Consider the following 25840-nt stretch of genomic DNA (forward strand, 5'->3'; position numbering starts at 1 on the left):
TGACCTGAATAACCACGACGGTGTGGTCTCTCACCTAGAGCCAGACATCCTGGAGTCTGAAGTCAAGTGGGCCTTAGGAAGCATCACTATAAACAAAGCTAGTGGAGGTGATGGAATTCCAGCTGAGCTATTTCAAATCCTAAAAGATGATGCTGTTGAAGTGCCACACTCAATATGTCAGCAAATTGGAAGAAGTGGAAACAGTGGCAGATTTTCTCTTCTTGGGCTCCACAATCACTGCAGATGGTGACTGCCACCATGAAATTAAGAGATGCTTGCTCCTTGAAAGAAAGACTATGACAAATGTAGACAGTGTATTAAAAAGCAGAGATACGACTTTGCAGACAAAGGTCTATGTAGTCAACGTTATGGTTTTTCCAGTAGTCACATATGGACGTGAGGGTTGGACCATAAAGAAAGTCCAAAGCATGGAAGAATTGATGCTTTGGAACTGTGGTGCTGGGAGAAGACTCTTGAGAGTCCCTTAGACTGCAAGGAGATTGAACCACTCAATCCTAAAGGAAATCAGTCCTGAATATTCATTAGAAGGACTGAAGCTGAATCTGAAACTCTAAAATTTTCACCACGTGATGTAAAGAGCTGACTCGTGGGAAAAGACCCTGATTCTGGGAAAGATGGAGGGCAGGGGTGGGGGGAGAGGACAGAGGATGAGCTGGTTGGATGGCATGGTCGAATCAATGGACGTGAGTTTGAGCAAACTCCGGGAGATGGTGGAGGCCAGGAAGCCTGGCGTGCTGCAGTGCGTGAGGTCCCAGAGGCTTGGATGCGACTTGGCGACACAGAGCAACAGCTGCTTGAGAGCCCGCGGTCTCAGCCGCTTCCTCGTTCCTGCCTTTTCTAAAGGAGATTCGTGGCCAGCTGCGAGCCTGTTTCTGCTCAGCTGGAGACTGTGTGTGTGGGTCTCTGGCTGCTGGTGTAACACAGGGCTGCACACTTGTGACGTAAACTAACCCGGGTGTGTTGTCTCTGTGTTTCTGTGAAGCTGTACTTGTAAGCTCACCGGCACTCTAAGATCTGCCGTCGGCCGTGCAGCGCTCTGAGGCTCTGCCTGCCTGCGCTTCAGTTGGTGGAGTCACTGCCAGTTCTCAGCATCTTTGGAATCTGATGCGGTGTTGCTTCACTCCAGCGTTCCAGAATGTTCTCTAGCTCGTCGGTTGTCGTAACGGGATAACTTTTCCTGTGATGCTCACGGTGTTGTGAACACCTCGACAGTGTGATTGATGCTCTGTGAATAAATAATGACTTAGAGGCTGGAGGAAAAAAGCTTAGTGGCAGGAGTCACTGAGCTGATGTCGAAGCGTCGCCGCCTTATGTGTCTTCTGGAGGCTCTGGGGAGAGTCGTCCCTCTGCTCTGCCGGCTCCGAGAGTCTCCTCCCCAGTCCTCAGAGCTGCAGTGATCGAAAGTACCCCTTGTGACTGGCAGGGCGAGGCGAGGTGAAGAGCTCTTGGAGGTCTGTGTCTTTCACAGGTCGTGGTAAACACATATTCATCTCCAGTTTTCAGAACCTACTTTCATAGAAAGTTTTTTTTGGTCTTCTATGAATTTTCTGTACCATTTAAGGAAAACTGCGTTATGAAAAATCTCAAATACGTCTACTAAATGTAAATGCAGAGTGTGGTGACTCCCCAGAAAGCCGACCCCCAGATTCAGAGGCTACAGACTCAAGGCCACTCTTGCTTGTCTCTGCCTGCTGCTCCCCTGACACTGGGCTGTTTTGAAGTAAGTCCCAGGCACCTTGCCACTCAAACCATAAATATTTCATTATGTATCTCCAAAAAGTAAGGGCTCTTTTTATAAACATAACCATGATGAGGATGTTTAAATAAAATGAAAGAAATGGAGAGGATCCAGCGAAGAGAAGGGGATTGAATATATACAAGACAGGGATGAAATAACCAGAATCTGAGATCCGGTGAGTGTGTGTATTTCTCACTGGTATTATCACCTGGTGGTTCCTATCTTCTCTGTAAAGTAGAAGGCGTGGCTGGAAGTGAGGCAGATGGTGGAAACTGGCATGGACTGTCTCAACGAAAACCCCCTCCTCAAACCCCAGGGGTTTAACCAGCCCATGTTTATTACCAAGTGAAGAGGCCTTCCCACCTGTCACTGGTCTGTCCACGTCACTCCCACTCCCGACTCGTGGGCCAGCTCCAGTCAAGCGGCTCAGACCACGTGCTGGTGGCAAGGGGAGAGCCTGGGTCCTGGCTGTGGACGTGCGCGTGCGTGCAGACGTGCATGCTCCGTTGCTTCAGTCGTGTCTGACTCTTTGAGACCCTGTGGACTGCAGTCCACCAGACTCCTCTGTCCATGGGATTCTCCAGGCAAGAAAACAAGTGCGTTGCCGTTCCCTTCTCCAGGGGATCGTCCTGACTTAGGGATCAACCCCGCATCTCTTACGTCTCCTGCACCTGTAGACCATTTCTTTACCACTAGTGCCCCCTGGAAAGCCCATGCACTTTTCCACGGGAAGTTTGTCCTGGAACTTTGACCACTCATTGACACACACACACACCGCAATATAAAGCAAGTGCATCAGCCGTGTGAGGAGGGCTGTAGGGCGGGGTCAGCGTGCGACCCCGGCGTGGGCTCCCAGACCCGGCGTCTCCCTGCTCTGAGGCTCCAGCTCTCCATGCGCAAGCCGGATGAGTGACAGCGTCCTTGGTACAGGATGTGTTCTGAGGATAATTTGAAACAACGAAAATAATGGATAAGATTGCTTGTAGGCAAACAAACATTAACTGTTGTTCTTATTAACATATTCAAGCAATGTATTGTCTTTCTAAGTAACTCAAGAGTAAGACATTAAGAGAACACCATAGTGACACATTTAAATGCACGAAGCAGCTGTGTATATCGGACTGTAAAGAATGCTGAGCCCCGAGGAATTGATGATTTTGAACTGTGGTGTTGGAGAAGACTCTTGAGAGTCCCTTGGACATGCAAGGAGATCCAACCAGTCCATCCTAAAGGAAATCAGTCCTGATTATTCATTGGAAGGACTGATGCTGAAGCTGAAACTCCAATCCTTTGGCCACCTGATTCGAAGAACTGACTCATTGGAAAGACTCTGATGCTGGGAAAGATTGAAGACGGGAGGAGAAGGGGACGACAGAGGATGAGATGGTTGGATGGCATCACTGACTTGGTGGACATGAGTTTGAGCAAGCTCTGGGAGTTGGTGATGGTCAGGAAGCCTGGCGTGCTGCGGTCCATGGGGTCGCAGAGAGTGGGACACGCCTGAGTGAACCTAACCGAGATGACTGCGCTCCCTACTTGCCATTAGTAACCTGGACACAGCAGCTGGGGCCATGTGGGCACTGCTCCCGCCCCCACGGACAAGCAGCACGTGTGTCGGAAACGTGAGAAGCCTGAAGACAGCAAGGGATTCCTGGGTGTCGTTAGTGAGGAGGAGGTGTCGTCGATGCTGCCTGAGAGGTAAACTTCAGAGGACGCAGGGATGGGATCTGTGCTCCCTCTGGGATGGAGACTGGCCCTTGCACTCCTGCCTCTGGGAGCCAGACGTCAGAATTCAGTGAAAGCCCGGGATCCTGGAAGAACCACCTTCCATAACAGGGTGGGGGGTGGCCTGCAGTCAGCCTGCCCAGCAGCTGGAGAAGCAGCAATCAGCTCAGGTCTTCTAGGCTCTGGAAATCCTAGGCTTCTCACCACGGTGTGAGGTCCCAGTGATACCGCGCACAAGTTGCAGAAGTCCTGAGGACAAGTCAGCAATCTTAGGAAGACCTTACCATGAATGTCATGAGGCCAGCTAGCAGGAAAAACCAAGAAGGTGCTCTCAGTCGCATTTCCACATGAGAATTCCCCGAAGAAGAAAACTGTCCTTGGTGAAGATGAGCTCATACGTGAAAACTACCAACCAGGAGGCGAGGCTCACTCTGTCTGTGCTTGGGCTCACCTCCTCCACATTCCTAGGCCGTATGCCATTCCAGTCGTGAGTATTTCAGTATGGACCTCTCAAAGGCAAGGCAGAGATAACGAACTGAGTCGTAGAGTCAGTTGAGATAAAGGAGGAAGGACTAGCTTACCAAGAAATTCAAATAAAAATCAATCTGGAGTATAAAGTAAGTACGCTAAGAATTGTTGATGTCAGAAGGACTAGAAAACATAAGCAAAAAAGGAAATAGTTTCAAGGAAACCAAGCACGTAGGTTGAAAAATGAAGCAAGCACAACTTCTAGAAATAAGCACAATCATTTGAAATGTGGAAGTGCTTATGACATAGTTTAAAAGGAAAGATTTCAAGCACACTGCAGAGAGAGAGGGAAAGGGCGGACCCCGTGAGAGGCTGAGAGCCTGGAGAAGGCACATGAAGGACACACGTTCCCGCACCCGATGCGGGGGGGAGAGGTGTTGTCAGAAAGAATAGCTGGAGCGGTCTGGGCTGGAGGGAACATGCGGTGCTCAGGGCGGAGAATCAGAGGTGGGAAGCAGGAAGGGAATTAATTTACACCCAAATGCTATGTGAGTGAAACTGCCAAAACCAAAAGGCAAAGAGAAAAAGCATAAAGGCAGCCAGACCCAAAGGAGGAAACATTGTCTGAAAATGACTAATGGACAGGCAAAGGCCGCTTGTCGACGCACATCGGAGACAGGGAGTCAGGTAAGAAGTTACACCTCCAGAGCCCTGAGCGAGGACGTCAGCTTCCCACCAGCCAACCTCCAGCTGGAAGCAGAAATAAAGACGCTCTGTGAAAAAAGTGTGCAGAACATTTATAGCTGAATCCAGACTCTTGCTAAAAGAAGTTCTAAAGGATGCTTCGTGAAAAAAAAAAAAAAAAACTAGGAACTCCAAAGGAAGGAATGAAATGCAAGAAGGATGAATAAATAACTGGAAAACACATGCAAAAACCTGAGTTAACCTTTAGCTCAAAAAGATAACTCAGATTATTGGGGGACGGGGTGCTTTCAGATCTGATAGGGTTAAACTAACGGGCATCCGGAGGCAGAGGGCACCGGGCCGACGTTTGAGACAGCTGACGGTCCTTACGTCAGGTCCTTAAATGTGGGGCACGTCTGAGTCACCCAAGAGACACGCACCCTGACCCCAGGCTGTGATCCGCACCAGCTCAATCAGAACCTCGCTCTGCAAGCGGGACCCGGGGATCTCCGCCATCCCTCGGGTGGTGTGGATGCAGCTGGGCGGGAAGCCGGTAGTCTGAGTTGATGCTGGTCCTTGACCTTGGCTGTCCTTGACATCATCTGAAGAGTCCTGAACAGCCCGGATGGCCGGTCCCCTCCCCGGGAGTCAGGGGAAGCAGAGTGGTGGAAATGCTCATGAGAAAGACACAGGCTCCACTTCAGGGTGGGGGGCTCTTCCACAGAAGTCGTGAGCTGCAGGAAGCCCAGCACGCAGAGTCGGGGTTACGCCATAACCGTTCCCATCTAAGCCTGTCACCGGCACGGGCCGTGGTGCACAGCACGCGTGCCGCTGCTGTGAACTGGTTCTGTTTAACGTAGCAGGCGTCACCCAAGGGCTGCTGACTAGTAATTTGGTCTGCCACCAACCAAGAAAATGACAAGGACTTGGATAAAACCAGAAGAGCAGCTTTCAGCTGCTGGATGTGGCAAACACAATAATTATATGTTTTCCCTTAAAAACACTTTAATATACGTTCAATACACACACACAAAGAGCACTTAAACGTTTTTCTCCCCAATTTTTCCCTGTAAACTTGGCATGTGGCGCACTATCTTCTGGCTCCAGAAAAGATGTCAAATTAGCCTGGGGCCACTGCCCCCCAAATAGCATCGGAGATGCCACCACGGCGGAGGGAGGTCAGTGCATCTATTACACAAACACCGAAGGCGGGGAGGACCGCCTGGGGCCAGACTGAGGTCCACCCCAAGCGGGGTGCGCGAGGCTGGGCAGCGGGGCCCGCAGCGAAGGGTGGGAGGTCTCGGAGGTAACTCCCGTCTCCCATGTCGTCTGGAATTAGACCCGGGCTGCCGGACCCCAGGCAGAGCCGGCACTCAGCCAAGCCCTGGTTTGGAACAGGCTGGGTTTGGTGGATCACTGAGAAGGTGGAAAAGTCGATGGAACGTGGAGCCAAAACTGGAGGGGGGCCGGCTGCCCACTGCAGAAGGGACACAGGAGAAGCCAGAGTGGCGCTCCGCCCTAAGGCGTTAAAACCCCGCATCAGTGCTGGGCGCCCACACTCCCATCGGACCACAGGAAAGAGAGAGCTGGACAGTGCGGGCGGGGCAGAGCATTGCTGGGGGAGCCCTCACACACTGCCCGCCAAGACGGAGCTGGCCGTTCTCTCTGCAGAGCAGGCGGGGGGTCCTTTGTGGAATCGAGCGCTTGGAGCCCTGTGACTCAGTGACTGCCCACCCGGAGGCTCAGTCCTGGTGACCGTCCTGCGGGTTCCCTCATCCCAGCATCGCCGATGGGTCTGGAACGCCGGGGACACGGGTGTGTGCTGGGCCAGACGGCCCGGGGTGTTGGCTCAGAATGTGGATGGACCCTGATCCACGCTGTCGGTGGATCAAGGGAGAAGCCCGGGTCCACGTGGTGAGCATTACCGTTCACGCAAGCTGAAAACACACACGGAAGGCGACACTGCCTCTTCTTCAGAAGTACCTGACTTTCTCAGCCCATCCACAAACGCGGAGGGATGGAGCGGGGAGTGTAGTAAAGGCTGAGGGGAGAGCCCGGGGTGGTGGGGGGCCTGTGGTCTAAGGAAGGGGGCGACTCGCCCTTCCGAGGTCGTCAGACACCAGGTACAGCGGGGCGTCCTGGGCGCCTGGTGCAACGCAGAGATGCAGTGAGGGCTCCTCTTCAGTCCATCGGGGGCCGCCTGCGCTGAGATTATGTATGTGTAAGCTTTCCTGGTGGCTTGGACGGTAGAGAATCCGCCTGCAATGCAGGAGACCTGGCTTCCATCCCTGGGTCAGGAGGATCCCCTGGAGAAGGGAATGGCTGCCCACTCCAGTATTCTTGCCTGGAGAATCCCATGGACAGAGGAGCCTGGCGGGGTGCAGTCCATGGGGTCCCAAAGAGTCAGACATGACTGAGCAGCTGACACTTGTTTTTATTTATAAGCTCTCAAATCTGTTTCTGGATCAAGCATTCCATTTCATCGATCTGTTTTTGAATCAGAACCACGTTCTTTTAAGATTCTAGTTTCAAGTGTTTTTGTACCAGTTACAGAAATTCATCCCCTTCTTATCTTCTCCATCACGTACTTGGACAGCTTCCTCTTTCATCCGTGTACCTTTGGGATCAATTTTTCATTTTGGAAAAAAAAAATTCTACTGAAAATTTTTAATTGTATTAAAATTAGTCAATTGGGTAAGGAAGAGTCCATATGTATGCTTAAATAAACTTTTGACGTTAGAACAGTTTTAGGTTTACAGAAGAATTATGAAACTTTCAGAGAACACCTCCCTGCCCTCACCCTTCACCACTGTGTACTAACACCACACCTTAGCTCCAGTTGATGGGCATCGTTACCATGAACGCGCGACACTGTCACCTTATTATTAGCTGAGTCCTGGGCTGGCTTGGATTTCCCTGGTTTTCCATGATGGCCTTTCTGTGTCCCAGGATGCAGGGTTCCATCTCATCACACGTCCTCAGAGTCCTCTTGGCGGGGTCGCCTCTCAGACCACCTTGTTGTTGGTGACCTTGATGGCTTGGAGGAGGAGAGGCCAGGGATTGTATAGAATGCCCCTCAGCTGGTTCTCTCAGGATTAGCTTGGGATTGCGTGTTTCTGTGAGGAAGACCACACAGGCAGAGTGCCGTTTTCAGCACACCCATCAAGGGTGCCTCTCAACAGCTTCCCCACTGATGCTGCCCTTGATCCCCTGGCCGAGGCCGTGCGTGTCCGCTTCTTCCGAGGTCCACCAGCTTGCTCCACTCCGTCACTGACCTCTTTGTTTCTTTTTCAACTTAATATGTAACTGTGTTTTAAACTTTTCATTTTGTATCAAGGTACAGCCATTTAACAAATAAGGTTGTGCTACTTTCAGGGGAAGCGAAGGGACTCAGCCACGTGCACATGCGCACCCATTCTCCCCCAAACTCCCCTCGCATCCAGGCTGGCGCTGGCACTGCACAGGGACCCCGTGCTATGTGTGGGACGCTGTGGGCTGCCCGGCCTACACACCGCAGGCTCCCTGCCCTCCTTGGAAAGAGTCAGTCAGCACAGCCACACCCAGGGCTGGGGAGTTTGCTGCACCCACCTGCGGGCTGTCTGCGTACGCTGTCTGGAGTTCTGTGCGGGCAGCTGTCTCTCCCTGTGTGTTTATGTAGTCAGTCATAGTTAATCACTCGCTTAGTTAATCACATCCATCCATCAGGATGGATGCCTGGATGTCTACTCTGTATTTGAGTCATTTTCCAATGGTGTAGGATTAATTTAGTTTTTCCAAAGTTTCATCTTTGGCCACTGGGCACTCTTCCTGTTGGCGCCTGTGTTCTTTCACAAGTCCACCATCATGATTCATCAGAGGCGCTGGGTTTTGAGCACTTCCTTTGTCTAGTCTCAGTTCAGTCACTCAGTCCCGTCCAACTCTCTGCAACCCCATGGACTGCAGCACGCCAGGCCTCCCTGTCTATTGCCAACTCCTGGAGCTTGCTCAAACTCACGTCCTTCGAGTCGGTGATGCCATCCAACCATCTCATCCTCTGTCATCCCCTTCTCCTCCTCCAGCTTTTGCATTTCCTGCTCAGTCCTGGAGTCAGCCGTTTCCCCAAGGAGCCCTGGTTGCTTTATTGGAGATGGTGTTAGACACCAAGATCTGGGCTTTGGGTGTGCTCATTGCTCCTGGGGCTTCATTGTTTCAGCTGATGTTGCTGACAGCCCATTCAGCTGACAGAGCTAGGAAATAGGTGTGTGTGTGTGTGTGTACACGCACCTGTCTGTCTGTCATCTCTCTATCAACTGTCCTCCTGTATTCCTCTGTCTAACCTTCTATGTCTGTGTCGAGCTAAACGTGAGTTTGTACTGCTGCCTCCAGCTCTGCCATGGGGGTCACCCCGTCTGCTTGGCTTCTCTGCACGCTCCCGCCACCCACAGTAACCCGTGTGCCCGAGCGCACGGGCAGCCTCAGAACTGTCACCTGGCGTCACAGGGAGCAGCTTCCCGCCTGGGCTCCGTGCTCATGTGCCGCCTCTGCAGCTGCCAGCTGTTCGGACTCTGCTCATGCCCCGAGTCACTCAGGCGGCGCCTTTTCTCCGCCCCCTTCGACGAGGCCGTTCCTCGCACGTGTGTGTGCTCAGATGCTCAGTCGTGCTCCTTGCACGTGTGCACGCTTAGTTGCCCAATCGTGTCCAGCTCTTGATACATCCCATGACTGTAGCCCACCAGGCTCCTCTGACTATGAGATTTTTCAGGCAAGAACACTGGAGTGGGTTGCCGTTTCCTCCTCAGGGGATCTTCCCCACCCAGGAATCAAACCTGCGTCTCTCGCATTGCAGGCGGATTCTTTGCCCGGTGAGCCTTCGGGATACAGTTAAATTGTTTTGTTACGTTCTGCATTCTGTGTTGGGATCCCGCGACCTCCTAAATGACTTTGAGATCTAAATGCATTAAGGGGGATTTCCCTTGGTCGTCCAGCAGCTAAGACTCCACGCTCCCAATGCAGGGGGCCTGGGTTCAGCCCCTGGTCAAGGAACTAGATTCCACATGCTGCAACTGAAGATTCCACACACAGCTACTCAGACCTGGTACAGCCAAATAAATAAGAAGAAATGCAACAATAATTATAACTGTACTAAGGACACTCTCTGCTGTAGGGTCCCACACGGGAGTGTTTTGTGAGTTTTAACAGCGCTCTGATGTCCTGTACCCACCATTATTCTACCATACGGAGTTGTTTCACCACGCTGAAGAAGTCTGTTTCACCTTTTCAGTCAACCCCTAACTCCTGACATTCTGTCTCTGTACACTTGCCTTTTCCAGAACGTCATATGATGGAAATCACGTGGTGTGTAGCTTTTTCAGACTGGCTTCTTTCATTTAGCAATGGGCGTTTAAGGTTCTTCCATGTCCCTTTGTGCCTCGATAACTCATTTCTTTGTCTCTTAATTAATAGACTTTATTTGTAGAGTAGTTTTATGTTTAAAGAAAAATTGAGCAGAAAGCACAGGGTTCCCAAACACCGCTCCCATGCCCTCCAGTCCCCGTTATTGACATCTTGTGGGAGGTTTGTCATAACCGACGAGTGAATAGCGATGCATTGCAATTAACTAAAGTGCAGGGTTCGCATTAGCTAAAGTTAGGGTTCACCCTGTGCTGCACTTTCTGTGGGTTTTGACAGACATGTAATATCATGTGTCCAGCACCACAGCGTCTTCGAGCCGTCCCTGCGGCCCTGAGCGCACTCTGCGCTTCACCCGCCCGTCCTGAGCCCCCTGCCCCTGGCCACCACGCATCTTCCGCCATCGCCATGGTTTTTCCCAGAATGTCATGTCGCTAGGACATGCAGCATGCAACCTTTTCAGCTGGGCTTCTTTCACTTGGAAATGTGCATTTAAGACATGCACCCATGTATTTTCATGATTTGCTAGCTGACTTCTTTTTATTGCTGAATGATATCCCGTTTTATGGAGGCACCTCTGTTCATTTACCCATTCACATACTAAAGGACATCTTGGTGGCTTCCAAGATTGCTCAGTTGTGAATAAAGCAGCTACAAACATTCATGAGCAAGTTTCTGTGAAGACACAAGTTCTTACCTACTTTGGATGGATACTCGGGGATGGAATTGCTGGATCATATAGTGACGACTGTGTCTAGTGAGTGAAAGTCGTTCAGTCGTGTCCAACTCTTTGCGACCCCATAGACTATACAGTCCATGGGATTCTCCAGGCCAGAATACTGGAGTGGGTAGCCTATCCCTTCTCCAGCAGATCTTCCAGACCCAGGAGTTGAACCGGGGTCTCCTGCATTGCAGGCGGGTTCTTTACCAGCTGAGCCACAAGGGAAGGCCAGGTGGCTGAGCTGTCCTCTGAAGCGGCCGTTGCATTTTGCGCTCGGCGCTAAGCGGGGGCTCCTGTTGCTCTGCGTCTGGGCCAGTGGTTGGTGTTGTCAGCTCTTCAGTGGGTGTGGAGTGTCCACTCCAGCTCATCGTTTTTTCAACTTGCAATTCCGCAGTGACAAATGAGGGCGAGCATCTTTCCATACGCCTAATTGTCACATTTTAAAAACATGTTAGGTGTTTTCCGTAGAAACAAAGTTCTCCATTGGTTTTTTTCCTGCAAAGTATAGTCAATTTTTAATAGCACTCTTCAAATATTTGGTAAATGTTATTTTCAAAATTTTTTAATATTTTCTTTTTCTCTTATGAATGGGATCTTTTGATGGTGCTCTCTAGTAAGTTGCTTATGTTACACAAAAAATACATTCACTTGCATAGTTATCTTATGTTTATGCTGAAGCCTCTTAATTAACTCCAGTTATTTTGTGAACTCTTGGGAAACATAAGTATATAAACGTATCATTGGCAAATAATTATAATTCTGTTTCTTCACGTATAAGAATCATACCTCTTATTTATGGTTCATGTGTAATTGAAGTAACTAGGAACTGCAGGAAAATGTTCAATAAAAATGACGGAGACCTGTATCCACTTGTTATGCCTAATTTCTCTGAGACTTTGGCGTGATGGCTGCTGATAGAGTTTCTAAGGCTGGATAAAAAAAGAATCCTCCCAAATTACCCAGTTTGTCCTAGGGAATTACAGAAATCACTCAGTCAGGCATTGACGGTGAAGCTGTCAACATGTTTGTATGGAAAATGTTTACATAATGCTGTCGAGTCAAACGCAGACCCCAGGACTACACAGGGTCCACGCTGACCTGTGATGTGCCCACCAGGATGTCCTGAATCCACCAGCCATGCAGGAGCAGCCCCGTCCCTCCCCCAGCCCCTGGTCACCACCAGCCACGTTCGGGGTGAGGAGTCTCATTTTCCAGTGTGAAAGCATCCAGCCGGTCAAAACCTAAAGCTAACCCCACACCTGGCGTCAGGGTGCTCCCTTCCGCCCCTGAGCAGGAGGCTTGGCCCTTGGGCTCCCCGGGGGTGCTGAGAAGGCCCCGGGCCTGCTCTCACCCCTTGTTCGCCGCCCCCTCTGTGGTTCTGGGCTCTCGAGGAGGGAGGGGACCCAGGCCTTGTCCCTTGCTGGTGGTGCGGTCCTGGCGCTCACGGGCGGCTCCGTGGACCTTCAAGGACGCCCGCAGGCCCCCTGCTGCTCCGTCCCCTCTTGCCCTCAGCCTGTCCCCGGGATATAACCGCGCTCCCCTTGGTGGGACACGTCTGCCCAGCAGGCAGCCTCCTGGGCCGCGTCCCTCTGAGGAGGCGCGTGACCAGCCGTGGGACATCCGATGCCGCCCCCCTGCAGAGCCGTGCCTGCGGGCGGCGCTCTCGCGACCCTGCGCCGCCATCCCAGGAGCGTGCTGGCTGGCCTCCCGGGGCACCGGCGCCCAAGAACCAGCCTCTGTTCAGCCAGGAGCTGCTGAGTGTCCGCGGCTGGGCAGGCGTCGGCCACGGAGGAAGACCCGGCCCGCTGCTGCACACGAGCCCAGGGTTCAAAGAGACGCCTGCGGTCCCGTCTGCCCCGGCCCTCCGTGTCTAAGCATTTCCTGCACATCTTGGTTTATGCTGTTGAACCACCGCCCAGCACGCCTGTGGGTGATGGGTGTGCCCAGCTTGACTATTGTTAAACCCTGCGTGGGCGTGACACGCGCCGTCCTTGGACGAGGGAGCAGGCCTGGGAGGCAGCAGAAGCGTGGGCACCATCCCGGGGTCCAGGAGGAGACAGCGCGTGGAAGAGTGGCGGCCGGGACAGCAGTCTTGTCTGAGCCCGCGGCTCCCCCACTGGGCACCCCGCCGCAAGCCCAGCTCTTTCCCCTCCCTTGGCTTGAGGTGGAGCAGTGAGGGCAGGACCCGCAGAGGCAGGCGCGGCTGGACGGCCGCTCGCCCGCGCCCTGGCTCATCTGAGGTTCCCTCACTCACAGAGCTGCTGGGACCCGCTTCGTCCTCCCAGCCCACCACCGCGGTCTGCCTGCTCCGTGGGCCGGCTGCCCACTGCGGGGGTCGGGGGTGTGTGTGTGAGTGTCCCTCCCCTCGTTGCCCGCCCCGCCCGCGGCCCCACCTGGCACATGGACAGAGCAGATTCTCAGCCCTCCAGGCCCCCACGGCCTCCTCCAGGGACTGTGGCCTGAACACAGCAGGGAGACGTTTCCTCTCACCCAGACGAAGGCCAGGGCAGGAGTTCAGGCCAGCCCAGGGCCTTCCTTGGTGACCCACCTTCTCACCCAAGCCAAATCACATCTATCGAGATGCTGTTTTTATCTTCATTGTTGACACCAGTGAGTACGTCTCCCATCCCTTTTTATACACCAAGGCTCCTGGGTCTCTGCAGACGCCCTCGGCCACATAAGTCCTCAAGGACCCCACGGCCGAGCCCAGTCCGCCTCCAGTTTCCTCCCGCCTCCTTGCAAGGAAAGCATTGTCTCCAGGGACTTTCTTTGCTGCACTCTTTTTTATTTCTTAAAAAAAAAAATCAAACTTTATCTTGATTTCTAGACCCATATCTTTTATTTCCTCCAAGCGAAAACCTCGAAGCTATTTCCTTGAGTGTGCGAATTGAACAAAGGTTCTTTTAAAATGTTTCCAGCGCTTTTGCGGCCTCGTTTTTCCCGTGTGTGTGGAGAACACCGCGGGTGAGATCCACCCCCTTGAAAGTTCAAGCCCGCAGTGCGACACTGTCCCCACCTGCCCGGAGAATCCCGGCAGCCAGGGCTTTTATGTGTCCCCATGCTTTCTCATAATGATAAGGCGCTCCTCGCGGACCTGCACGTTTTTAAAAGAAACTGGTTTATATGAATCCCATTATGAGACATGTCTGCTCTAAGCCGAGGTCAGGGACCCCCCCCCCCAAGCCCGCTCCTTCAGGAATGAGACCCCATGTGGAGCCGTGGGCAGCCCCTCACCCTCCAGGGACAGAAACCAAGCGAGGAGTCAGCCAGAGGAGACGGATCCAAACCAGGCCCGGGAAGAAGGGGTTCCTGTAGCCAGCGCAGTGAGAAACTTCAGCGGAGGTTTGCGCAGCCAAGAATCTGCTCACGCTCTCCAGGTCTGGGGAGAGAATGTAAAACCCAACCTGTCAAACTTGAGAGCTGCCGTCGGAGGTTGTGTTTCCTTGTGCACACGTTTACATCTTTTCTCACAGCTCCTGGGGATCCCGTCTTTCAGCCTTCGCTTGAATCTGTTTTGATTGGTCATGTCTTTTCACAGAACTCTTGCAGTCTTCCAGGGTTTTGAGTCTGTCGCCCTTCCAGCCATCCACGGTGTTTCCCACCAGGACGCCCCCCACCCTGGCAGGGCCTCCTTCCGGGAGCTTTTACTGGGTCCCCGTGAGGGAGGCGGGGTTGGGTCAGTCACCGGCTGCAGGCCTGGCTCTCTCAGCCCTTCCCTGCTGCCCGGGGCTGGGCGGCTCAGAGCTCCAGGCTTTTGGTCCCAGCCTGGACCTTCGGATGGTGGGCCCTGGACCGTGGTGTGTGCTGGCGGTCCAGCAGGAGTCACCTCGTTAGCACAGCAAAGGTGCTCCGGTCACTCAAGTGCTTCAACGCTTTGCTGGGAACTGGGTAAAGACCAGATGTGTCACTTATTATTTTACCACAGTTTCTTATCCTGAGCAGCTCATTTATTTATCATGAACAGGCATTAATGCAGCACCCACTGAATACCAGGTGTTGTTCTAGGCATTGGGAACACACCGGTGAGCAACACCACGGGAATCCTTGCTTCCGTGGAGGTTTATGTCCTAACAGGAGATACTGAAATTTTATAGTGTTTTTTAGCAAGATCTTGAGATGGTGAAATAGGCTGGAGAGAAGCAATGTGACTGCTTTGGGTAAAGGCCTTTTAGTTAAAATACAATTTAAATTGTTCTAATTTAAAAATTATGACAGTGTGTGATAAAATGGGACAACAGTGAGTAAGAGATTCTGTCCTGTGATGAGATGGTGGGGGCAAGAGGAACGATAGAGCTGCTGAGCAAAGGCCACTGAAGAAATAACTTGACCAGTGACGTCTAGGTGTGTAAGCTGCACCCTCACGCTTATTTCATTTAAAATTTTTTTTATTGGCGTATAGTTGATTTGCAGTGTTGGGTAGTTTCAGGCGGACAGCACAGTGAATCAGTTACACACGTATCCACCCTTTCTTAGATTCTCCTCCCGTCCGGGCCATCACAGAGTCCTGAGTGGCGTCCCCTGTGCCATGCAGCAGGTCTTCATTAGTTATCTGTTTTAGGTATAGTAGTGTGTATGTGCTTGTACTTATTTAGAAATGCCCTAGTTACTAAAATTACTGCAAGGAAGATGATTTTGTCATCCATCTTTCAGTCTCTAGGCTCTATCTCCTTATCTCCTATTGGGAGGGTGAAGCTCTTCCTAAAACCAAGTTTTCCCAAATTGCATAAATAGACTGTTTGGCTAATCTTTTGTTTTTGTTTTGTTTTGCTTTGCTTTGGTCAGAGGTTTGCATTATTTTTCTGGTACATTTGAATAACTAGCTCTTGCCCAACTAAGTGTTATCTATGCGAAGTTGACATTAAATATGAAGATGTAGAGAAGATCAATGCAGAAAGATCCCATAAAATACTGATCGTTACCTGGAGTGGTCAGATTAACGGCTGACAGCAGAGACTTCAGAATAGAGAACAGGAATATTATTAATAGAACAAGAGGCATTCTGCACAAAAAGGAGTCAGTTCTCCAGGAAGACAGGAACTATCGTACATGTATACACACCAACAGCAGAGCTTCAGAACCTGAGAACAGGACGGTGGGGCTTGAAGGAGAAGCACAGACGTCTCCTCTCAGAGCTGGAGGATGAATACTGGTGCCTGGAATCACTCATAGCGCCTCCTGGTTGCTCCTGTTGTTCTGATTTCACAGCATGTTAGTCACCGCGGCCCGGCAATGTGGCTCAGCGGCGCACACACATCACAGTGAGAGGTGATGGTCGCTCAGTCACGTCCAGCTCTCTGTGACCCCGTGGACTGCAGCCCGCCAGGCTCCTCTGTCCACGGAGTTCTCCAGGCAGGAACACTGGAGTGGGCTGCCATTCCCTTCTCCGGGGGTCTTCCCGACCCAGGGATGAAACCTGGGTCTCTCGTTTCCTGCACTGGCAGGTGGGTTCTTTACCGTCTGAGCCACCGAGGAAGCCACTTGCATGTATCCTTTTTATTTTCTTTTCCTTTATGGTTTATCACAGATCTCGAGCATGGCTCCCCGCGGTGTGCAGTAGGTCCTGTCTCTCCACTCTGCGTGTGTAACAGCCTAAGTCTGCTCACCCCGGCCCCACTGCAGCCCCCAAATCCCCTCCCCTCTGGCAGCCTCCAGCCTGTTCTCAGTGGCCGTGATTCTGCTCTGCGTCATAGGTAGGTTCACTTACATCACACTTCAGCTGCTACATCCAAGTGATCTCGTATGGCGTCTGTCCTCTCTCTGGCTTCTCTCAGTGTGATAATCTCTGGCTGCACGCATGTTGCTACAAGTGGCGTGACTTCGTTCCTTTCCATGCCTGGTGGTACCCCCTGCGCATGTGTACCACCTTCTCTACCCGCCTATCTGTCAGTGCGCATTTAGGCTGTGTCCGTGTCCGGCTGCTGTGAACACTGGGGTGCGTGCGTCTTGTTGAGTCAGTTTTGTCTGGCTGTGTGTTGAGGACTGGGACTGCCGGATCATAGAGTGATTCTGTTTTTCGCTTGTTGAGAACCCCCCACTGTTCTCCACAGTGGCTGCGCCAGTCCCCATCCCACCAACAGCGCAGGAGGGTCCTTCCGTCCACACCCTCTCCAGCGTCTGTCTCGGGATGATGAGCGTCCTTTCGTGTGCCTTTTGGCCACCTGAGTGTCTTCCTCGGAGAAACAGCTGTTTCCATCTTCTGCCGATTTGTCGATTGTGTTGTTTTTTTCTTGCTGAGTGGTGTGAACTGTTTCTCTATTTTGGAGATTAAGCCCTCACTGGTCACATCATTTGCAGATATTTTCTCTGTAGGTTGTCTTTTCATTTTTTTTTTTTTTTTGTATGGTTTCCTTTGCTGTGAAAAAGCTTATATTTGATTAGGTCCCATTTGCTTATATTTGTTTTTTTTTCTATTGTTGTGGGAGACTGACCTAAGAAAACTGGTACAATTTGGTTTTCTTTTTAAAGTTCTTCTTCTGGTGCTATTGTTTCCTTCCTGCTATCTCTTAAATGTTTTAGTTTCCATTCTTCTTGTCTACTGTTGCATTCTAAGTTTCAGTTTCCTTATTTACACTGAAAGAGTCACGCTGCAACTGTTCCTCTGAGAGCGGCTGTAGTTGTCTCTGTTTAACTGCTAGGGCTTCCAGAGTGTTGCTTTTTAAACAAGCTTTAGTTAGAAGGATACAGTTTTCTTTGGTCAGGGATGTTTCTTAGAAGACTGCAGGTACTAGTCAAAGGTGATGACAGACGTTAAAGAAGGGGTTAAAGACAGATGTTAAAGAACCTGTGAAGAAGCAGCCAGGACCCCGAGTGGCAGCTCGCTGGGTCAGATGTGCAGCCTCGTCTTAAATCCCTGTAAGACGCGCTTCAGACGGGACAGAGCGGCTGCAGAGTGCGTGTGAAGGGACGAGAGGGTGAGCCCACGCTCCCGATGGCACGCGTAGCACAGAGGGTGCCAGGCACCAGGGCGGCCGCGCAGATGGGTGGGACAGGGGCGTGCCCCACATGGGCCCTAGCAGAGCTTGTGACTGTGTTTACGGGACAGGTGACAGGCAGTCGGGGCGCGAGGAAAGAGAAAGCTACCGGAGAAAAAGACTGGGTTTTCAGTTAACGCTGCTGGTGATGATCTGATTAGTCACTCAGTCATGTCCGACTCTTGTGACCCCGTGGACTGTAGCCTGCCAGGCTCCCCTGTCCATGGGATTCTCCAGGCAAGGATACTGGAGTGGTTGCCATTTCCTTCTCCAAATGCTACTGGAGCGCTGGTGAAATCACTCTGAAAAAAAAACAGACAGATCCTCAACTCGCACCAAAGTAAGTTACAGACGGACGGGAGGATTTCAGTGTCGGGGAAAACTAAAAAAGAAAGAGAAGTAAATAGAAATGATAATTTACCCTATGCCAGCACGGAAATAGACTTCTAAAAAGACTGTTGTTTTTATTAAAGTAATGCACATTCTATGCAAAGGCTGTAACAGACGCCGTTAAAATAAGACTCACCCCAGGTTCTGTGAGCTGGAGATCTCCACTCATATTCAGTGTAACTCTTTCCAGGGAGGACTCACAAGCACCTGTGTGACGCTGCTGTGTATCCCTTTTCTTCGCCCCACGAGCAGCACCAGGGATTCACTGGCTGCACATCTGTCCCCTCCCAGCGTGGCTGGGCTGGGCGCTGCACGGAACCAGGCCTGGGTCTCCACCCTGCCTCGCGCATGCAGTGTCTCTCATCCCAATCCGCAGGCCCTGGGGATGCTGAGCCTGCAGTGGCGCAGTCTTGGGGCCAGGACTTTCCTCCCTAGCCCCGCATCCTGAGGTGGGTTAGGGTTCCGCTCTTGGGAAACAGAATCGCCCTGGAAAAGGCTGGATCAAAGTAACTGCTGTCCGAGGAGGGGGCTCGGGATGGCATAAAGTAGAGAAACAGATAAATGAGCGTACTCCCCTTGTGAGCCCACCTGATCGCGAGACCCACAGCCCCGTGTCGGTGAGAACGGCGTCCCAGGAGCGGTCAGCATGGCCACACCCCGACGGGAAATGTGGAGGCGTCCGAGTGTGCTTTCAGAGATGGGCTGAAGTGTTGGGGAAAGATTAAGTAAAAGCATACATTAAACACCTGACAGATGATGTAATTCCAAGTTGTTTATAACATGCGTGTGCATGTTCACAGAAAGAAACCTGCAAGAAAAATACTCCAGAATATTGACGATGGTGAGGGCTTTGTGAATGATTTAATTTTGTTCTTTCCATGTTTCTGCATGTTCAGGGATTTTTTTCCTTTTCTTTTTTTTTTTACCATGAACATATATTAGTTCTGGAATCAGGTGGTAAGAAGCACTGAGGCACAAAACAAGTCCCGGACATGAAGGAAGCCCCAGAGGGGCTGGGCCTGGCTCTGGGCTGGCATCGCGCTGGCCTCCGACCTCCGGGAGCCCGTCCTAGCGAGGCGGGTGGGCAGGAGGAGCGGACAGTCCAGGAGAGACCACGGCCACCGTGATCTTACTGGCGGTCCCACCACGTGTCGGGAAAAGCGCTCACATCGGGGTCTCGGGTGGTCAGCGTTCGTGCCAGGCCTGGACTTCCTGCTCGTGGAGGGGAGCCGGGCAGACCTCCTCACTTGGGGCCGTCTCTGTGTCCGTGGGGCCCCGTCTAGCCCATCACTGCATCTGTTCCCAGCACGGGGGCCGGGTCTCTCCCATGCAGCCCCAGAGGGGCGCATGCAGACCTGCGCCCTGTGTGGCTGGGGCTGTGGGCGTGTGGGCGGGCCTGGGGACCGGCACCCCTGCCGCGGCGGGTCCCGCCTCTCCCCTAAGGCAGGCATCGCTTCCTCCGTGTCTGGGCGTCGGGGGTCTTGGGTAGTAGCTGAGGTTGCTGGTCGGGGCTCCTGTTCCTGGTGGGGGGCGGCTACTGTTGTCGCTGCTGGACGAAGCTGCGACATTGGCACCCTCTTGGGGCCAAGTGCGGCCCAGTGTCTGATTGTCCTGTGCGCAGATGAGGGGGCCCCCTCATTAATCTGTATCTCGTAGCTGAGTAGACAACGGCAGGGGTCCAGTCGCCTGCCCAAGGCCACTTGGCTCCAAGTGCCGAGCGGATTTGTCTAACTTTAGGTCCCGCCCTGAAGACGGTCCAGGCAGTTGGGCTCCTCTCCTGCCCTCAGGGGGCTCGTGGAGACCTGCAGGGTGGGTTGGACAGACTCCCCTCCGCCTTCCTCACTGCCCAGGTCTGGGCAGCCTCTGGCACCACAGGAGGCCGTGTGAGAGGCTGGCTGAATGGTTCTCAACAGGTTGCCTTCCCCCGCCCCACCGTGAATGATGCGCCTCTTGAATTTCAGACATTGTGATTCCCCCAGGAGGCCTACAGTCCTGAGGCCTTGGGGTTGGAATAATGAGCTCTCTAGCTAGCCAACAAGAGTTTATTCGGGAATCGCAGACGAACCGCAATTCCAGAGAAGGAAACTGGCAAACGGCAGGCGAGTCTAAGGAGACCTGGGGAAGGTGAGTGTGCTGCAGGCTGCACGGGGCTGTCACTGCAGCGCGCGGGGCTCCCTGGCTGCGGCGCAGTCTCTCTAATTGTGGGGGAGGCTGGCGCCAAGGCAGTTTCTCTTTACCTGCCTTGGTGGCAGCTGTTGCCAGCCCGAAGGACAGGTCCTTTCGTTCTTCCTGCTGAGCCTGTGAGCTGCGGTGGGGATGCACCCTGGGAGGCCCCCTTCGTGGCGCCCCAGCTCCAGTTTGACTTCAGTAGAAAGAGAGAGTGTTCGTCGCTCAGTCGTGTCCGGCTCTTTGTGACCCCATGGACTGTAGCCCACCAGGCTCCTCTGTCCTTGGGATTCTCCAGGCAAGAACACTGGAGTGGGTTGCCATGCCCTCCTCCAGGGGATCTTCCCAGCCCAGGGATTGAACCTGGGTCTCCTGCATTGCAGATGGATTCTTTACCCTCAGAGTCACCAGGGAAGTCCTTGATGTAGGTCACGTTGATTCCTTTTCACATTTTCCCCTTTCGATCAAGATCTTTCTTTGAAAGCATCACTAACTAATCAAGAGTCAGGTCACCCAATTTTAGTGGGATTAGGTTTTGTCCCTCGGGGCCAACAAGGACCTTTCCTTGGTGTCACGTCCCATGTTAGAGCGGAAAGTGCTCGTAAAGCTTGTGAGGCCACATTTGAGTAACAAGGAAGGTGGAAGGGGGAAACCTCAGGCATATTCTGTCTTAGGATCCTGTCTCGTGAAGGTTATCAACCCAGCAATCGTCTCCAAGTGTTGAGCCAACATCTTTCTATTCAAGACATCATTTGTGATGGGCTTGACAGGCAACAAGTTCCAAGTGTTTACGTATTTACGCAAAGCTGGATTAAAAGTGATGTGACAAGCTCGGTGTGTCATGACGGTCCCAAGTCGTGACCCTAGACTGGAAGGAGGGCTGCTATCCGAACAAGTGACCCGTGTGCTCGCCCCTCGATCGAGTGAGGCTGGTGCTCACTTCTGCGGGCGCATGTCCCCAGGGCTGCGGTCGGCCTCTGCCTCCTTGCTCGGGGCTGCGGGTTCCTGGAGCTGCTGAGGACACGAGTCAGTGATCGCTCTGGGGCTGCTGCCTCGTGGTTATGGCATCAGCCGGCTCTCCTGGTATTTGGGGAGATTTCTGATCAAACGCTCATCGGCACTGACTCCGACTCAAGGTGGAAAGGCAAAATCAGAACACTTGTGACGGTCCATTGAGGAAGACCAGCGGGAAGCTTCAGGTTTATTGTGGACACCGACAGGGACAGTTGAATATCCCAGTAAGCACCGGCCTCCCCTTGTCCGCTGTTCAAACACTCACGGGCCCACTGGGTTCCAGTCTCCACAGACAAACATGAATCTGCGGGTGCATGGGAGACTCTTGCTGTGGCGTGGTCCTTCACAGGGCCGTTCACAGGGATTTCTGGACTTGCCCTTTGGAGCCTAGGGTCAGTGGCGTTTGGGGAATATTGGGTCCCTCCTGTTCTGTGGACTTCGTCCCCAAAGGCTGCACCAGTGGGGTTCTTTGTCACAGCAAGCATACTTGAGGTATCACTAGATGGTCCCCATTATCATGGGCAGATCAGGAGTTCTGGTGACAAACCCAGTCCTCAGAAAGCTTTCCCTCTTTGGCAGCAGGCTGGGAAATACAGATAAGAGCATTGTCTTCCTAAGAAAAAGGGGAGGAAAGAAGGTGAGGGTTAACGCTGGGGAAACGGGGAGGGTTAGGTCGTGGTCCTGCTGTCCTGTGAGAGCCGCCTCCTTCGGCCTTCACTGCCTCGGTTCCTGGAAGGCTTGCTCTTGGCCCTGAGAAGCTCTGCTTGGTGTGCAGGCCCTGTCAGGGCTGTGCTTTAGACATGCCCACTGCATTCTGATGATGCTGTTGGGGCAGGCGGCTCATGCTGAAGCCTGGCGGTGACGGGCACAGTGACAACGGCTGTGGAGTGCATGGAACGGCTTGGATGTGTAGCTCCTGACCGGTAGAGTGGGCCTCCGATGGCTGTGAATGTCAGGGGGCGCTCCCTGGGGAGGACGACCTTCCCCGGGGACCCTAGCTACAGAGGGCACAGGGGCCTGTCTGCACGGAAGGCTTCAGGACAGTAGGCCCGTGAGATGGGGCGGCTCTGTGGGCGCTCCCTGGGGAGGACGACCTTCCCCGGGGACCCTAGCTACAGAGGGCACAGGGGCCTGTCTGCACGGGAAGGCTTCAGGACAGTAGACTCGTGAGATGGGCGGCTCTGTGAAGCCCACTTGCCAAGCTCAAGTGGTCTGTCAGGCAAGGAGCACCTGGGCGGGAGCGGTGTGGACAGTCCCTCTGGACTGTGTTTTTGGAACATGAACCCAGGTCCATCATCTTCCCATATCATGCCGTGTGTTTGTCTGATGTTGTCCGCTGAGAATTCATGACTGGGCAAAGCAGCATGGAAACCAGGACACTTGTGTTAACAGTCACGACCTGTAGAGGTTTAAAGAGCGTGCCAGCCTGCCCCTCACCCTGTCCCCACGACGCGTTCACTCCTGCTGGGGGGGCACGAGTGTGTGGACACGGTGTCTTTCTCTGTGACTTGCTGAGGCCTGTTGGAGACCCCGGTCCTGGAATCGCTGGAGTTCTCCAAGGCAGGCACTGCCCCATGACAGCAAGTTGAGCTCTGATTGCAGCTCCGGTGTCTCTAAAGAGGAATAGAAACTCCCCCCCAGTGGGAGGACTTCGGAAGGATGAGTTGAGTGACGGAAGACCCCGGGGGCAACTTGGTTTCTCAAAACCAATGTCCTGGTCTCTTACAATGTGACTGGGAGAGCTTTGCCCAGGGGACTCCAACTGTTGAAGTTGGATATGAAGGATTTTAATGGACTTTTTCTTAGGAGAGTCACCAGGATGCAGGCTACCTGGTTTGCCAGTGACTCAGCCTGGAGTGGACCTAGTTTCCCGGTCTGTTCTGGTTCCCTTAACTGAGAGAGAAAGTGCTCAGCCCTTCGGTGGACACAGAGCTGAGGGCTGCCCACCGACCCAAGTGGGTCCAACATCCCCGGGAGAGAACACTTCTAAAAACCACCTGGAGTCCGCTGCAATGGTCGTACACAGGCCCCCTGGATTTTTGAGCGCCCCTCCACCGTCTGTGTCGGTCAGTTTTGGAGAAGCCCGAGGGTCACTGTGTGAGGTCATCTGGGGTGGCGGGCCTGGTCCCATAACAAGGCAGCGGTGGGTCCCATCTGCAGCTGCTCTGTTCAGCCAGCGTCCGGCGTGGCCCTTGTCACCAAGCCTGTGAACTCACCAGTCTCAGTCTGAGCCCCCGGCTGGTCGGCCTGGATGACCGTGCTAAGTCTGAGCACCCTCCGGTCGGCCTGGATGACCGTGTTAAGTCTGAGCACCCTCCGGTCGGCCTGGATGACTGTGTTAAGTCTGAGCACCCTCTGGTTGGCCTGGATGATTGTGTTAAGTCTGAGCAGCCTCCGGTCAGCCTGGATGACCGTGCTAAGTCTGAGCACCCTCCGGTCAGCCTGGATGACCGTGCTAAGTCTGAGCACCCTCTGGTCGGCCTGGATGACCGTGTTAAGTCTGAGCACCCTCCGGTCGGCCTGGATGACCGTGCTAAGTCTGAGCACCCTCCGGTTGGCCTGGATGACCGTGCTGTCTGAGCACCCTCTGGTCGGCCTGGATGACCGTGCTAAGTCTGAGCACCCTCTGGTCGGCCTGGATGACTGTGTTACGCCCCACGGCAAGTCTGTGAGGAACTTCCGGGGCTCGAGGAGAATCTGTGACCGTGGCCCCATCTCAGGGATGTGGGACCTAAGGGGCTTCGTGCTGGCCTCTCACAGGGTCTGATTCAAAGGGGCAGGTTCTGACGGCTCTGGGGAGCGGTGGAGGGAGAGTTCCAGGGAACAGGACATTCAGGAGAGGGTGGAGCAGGCAGGACTGCACAGAGGACGTGCCGTGGGGGAGGCCAGCCTTGGGGAGGGACGGGGTGGACAGCCTCCGTGCCTTCCCGTCCTGTTCCATTGGCTGATTGGCCTCGGTCAGTACAGAAGTGGCCTTTTGTAAAGACGCCCCGAATATACCCAGAAGCCTTAAGATGCCAGTTGAAGCGGCATCGTGTTCAGTGTGGTTTAGAGCTGAGGTCTTCAAGGTAAGCTCCAAGATAACACACCTGGGGAGATCGGGGTCCCATAGAGGCCCTGCGGGTGGGGCGGTGCAGCTCATCACTGGGTCAGGGGGAGGTGTCCTTTCTTGTTCCTGCTGGTCTGTGGGCCGTGGTGTCAGGCGGCGGGGTGTGCGAGAGACTCTCCCTTCAATGAACCCCCAGCTCGTGTGGCTGAGGGCTCCTTGCTTCATTTTCACAGCACAAACTTACCTGCTCCTTCAGTTTTTACTTTTTACAATGCATTCATTCATTCATCCACTGGTTCACCAGGCGTCAGACAGCCCGTGAGTCCTGCTTCACGCTGGGCCTCGCGGAGGCTCACAGTCTGGACTGGTACCCGTGTTAACCAGCATGAGTTAGCAATGGGACTTCGGGTCCAAGTCAAAAGGCAGAATCCCATGCACCCCAGATGTTTTCAGAGCCTAGCTCAGCTCTCAAGCGAAACCTGAAACCTTCAGGTGGTTAATGCAGAGACAACTCAGTACACGTGAGTGAAATTGAAACTGCACCGTCCCCATGGGCCAGGGCTCCAGGGCCAGGGCTCAGGCCTGAGATGGCAAAAGAGTCTGCAGGCTCCGTGCGGGTCTAGATCAGCTGTGTGATTCCTGGGCCTAGGGCCAGGCACCCCTGGCCCCCATGAACAAAGATTATGAGTTGAGTTTAAAGGTCAGAACGTTCAAGTCATTAGCTGAATTGCAAATACATTTTATGGGGAAATGTGCATTTTGCCAAGTTCCTAATAGTAAGGAAGTCAGCATTCTCTTATACGTGCACCTGATTTGGCTGTGGTTTTCTGGATTAGTGAGGGAAGTAGGGGGTTAATTTCATCAAGGTAAATGGGTAACTTTGCATGAATGCTTTCCTTGTACAAACATTTTAACAAATGTAGCTTTCTTCCCCTAATAAACATTTTTAATCTCAGTGCTACAAGTCAACACTTTTTGAAACTATTATGACAATATTTCAATATTACAGGAAAATGGATCTTCTTAGCAAACAGATGTAGACAGGAGCCCAACTTTCTGAAGGCAAGACATAAAACAAGTATAGATTGAACTTGAATTTTATGGTAATTGGTATGCAAATATTCCCAGCACTCTCCTAATCCATCTAACAAGATGTAACGGCCAGCTTATTGCGTGTCTTCTCAAAGCATCTGTGTCAACAGATTCCCACTTTTTTTAAGGTTCTTCATTAACTGCAAGCAAACCCCACAGCTTCTGCTTCAGTTTCATTCCAGCCAAGGCTGAATTAGAGAACATGGGTTTAGACACATCCTCTCGGCCAACTGGGCCGGGACCTCACGCCCACTGGCCACAGCAGCCTCTGGGGGGTGGAGCTATCCATGGTGCTGGCCATGGCTGGTCTGGGGGCCCAAGGACCCTCCCTCAGCCTTGGTCTTACCTTGGGCCCCCTTTACAGCTCCGACAACCCCGGCCCTGGCCTGACCTCCTCTCTGAAGTCCGCGGGG

Source organism: Odocoileus virginianus, unplaced genomic scaffold (genome assembly GCF_023699985.2).
Source record: "Odocoileus virginianus isolate 20LAN1187 ecotype Illinois unplaced genomic scaffold, Ovbor_1.2 Unplaced_Contig_3, whole genome shotgun sequence".
Classification (NCBI taxonomy): Eukaryota; Metazoa; Chordata; class Mammalia; order Artiodactyla; family Cervidae; genus Odocoileus; species Odocoileus virginianus.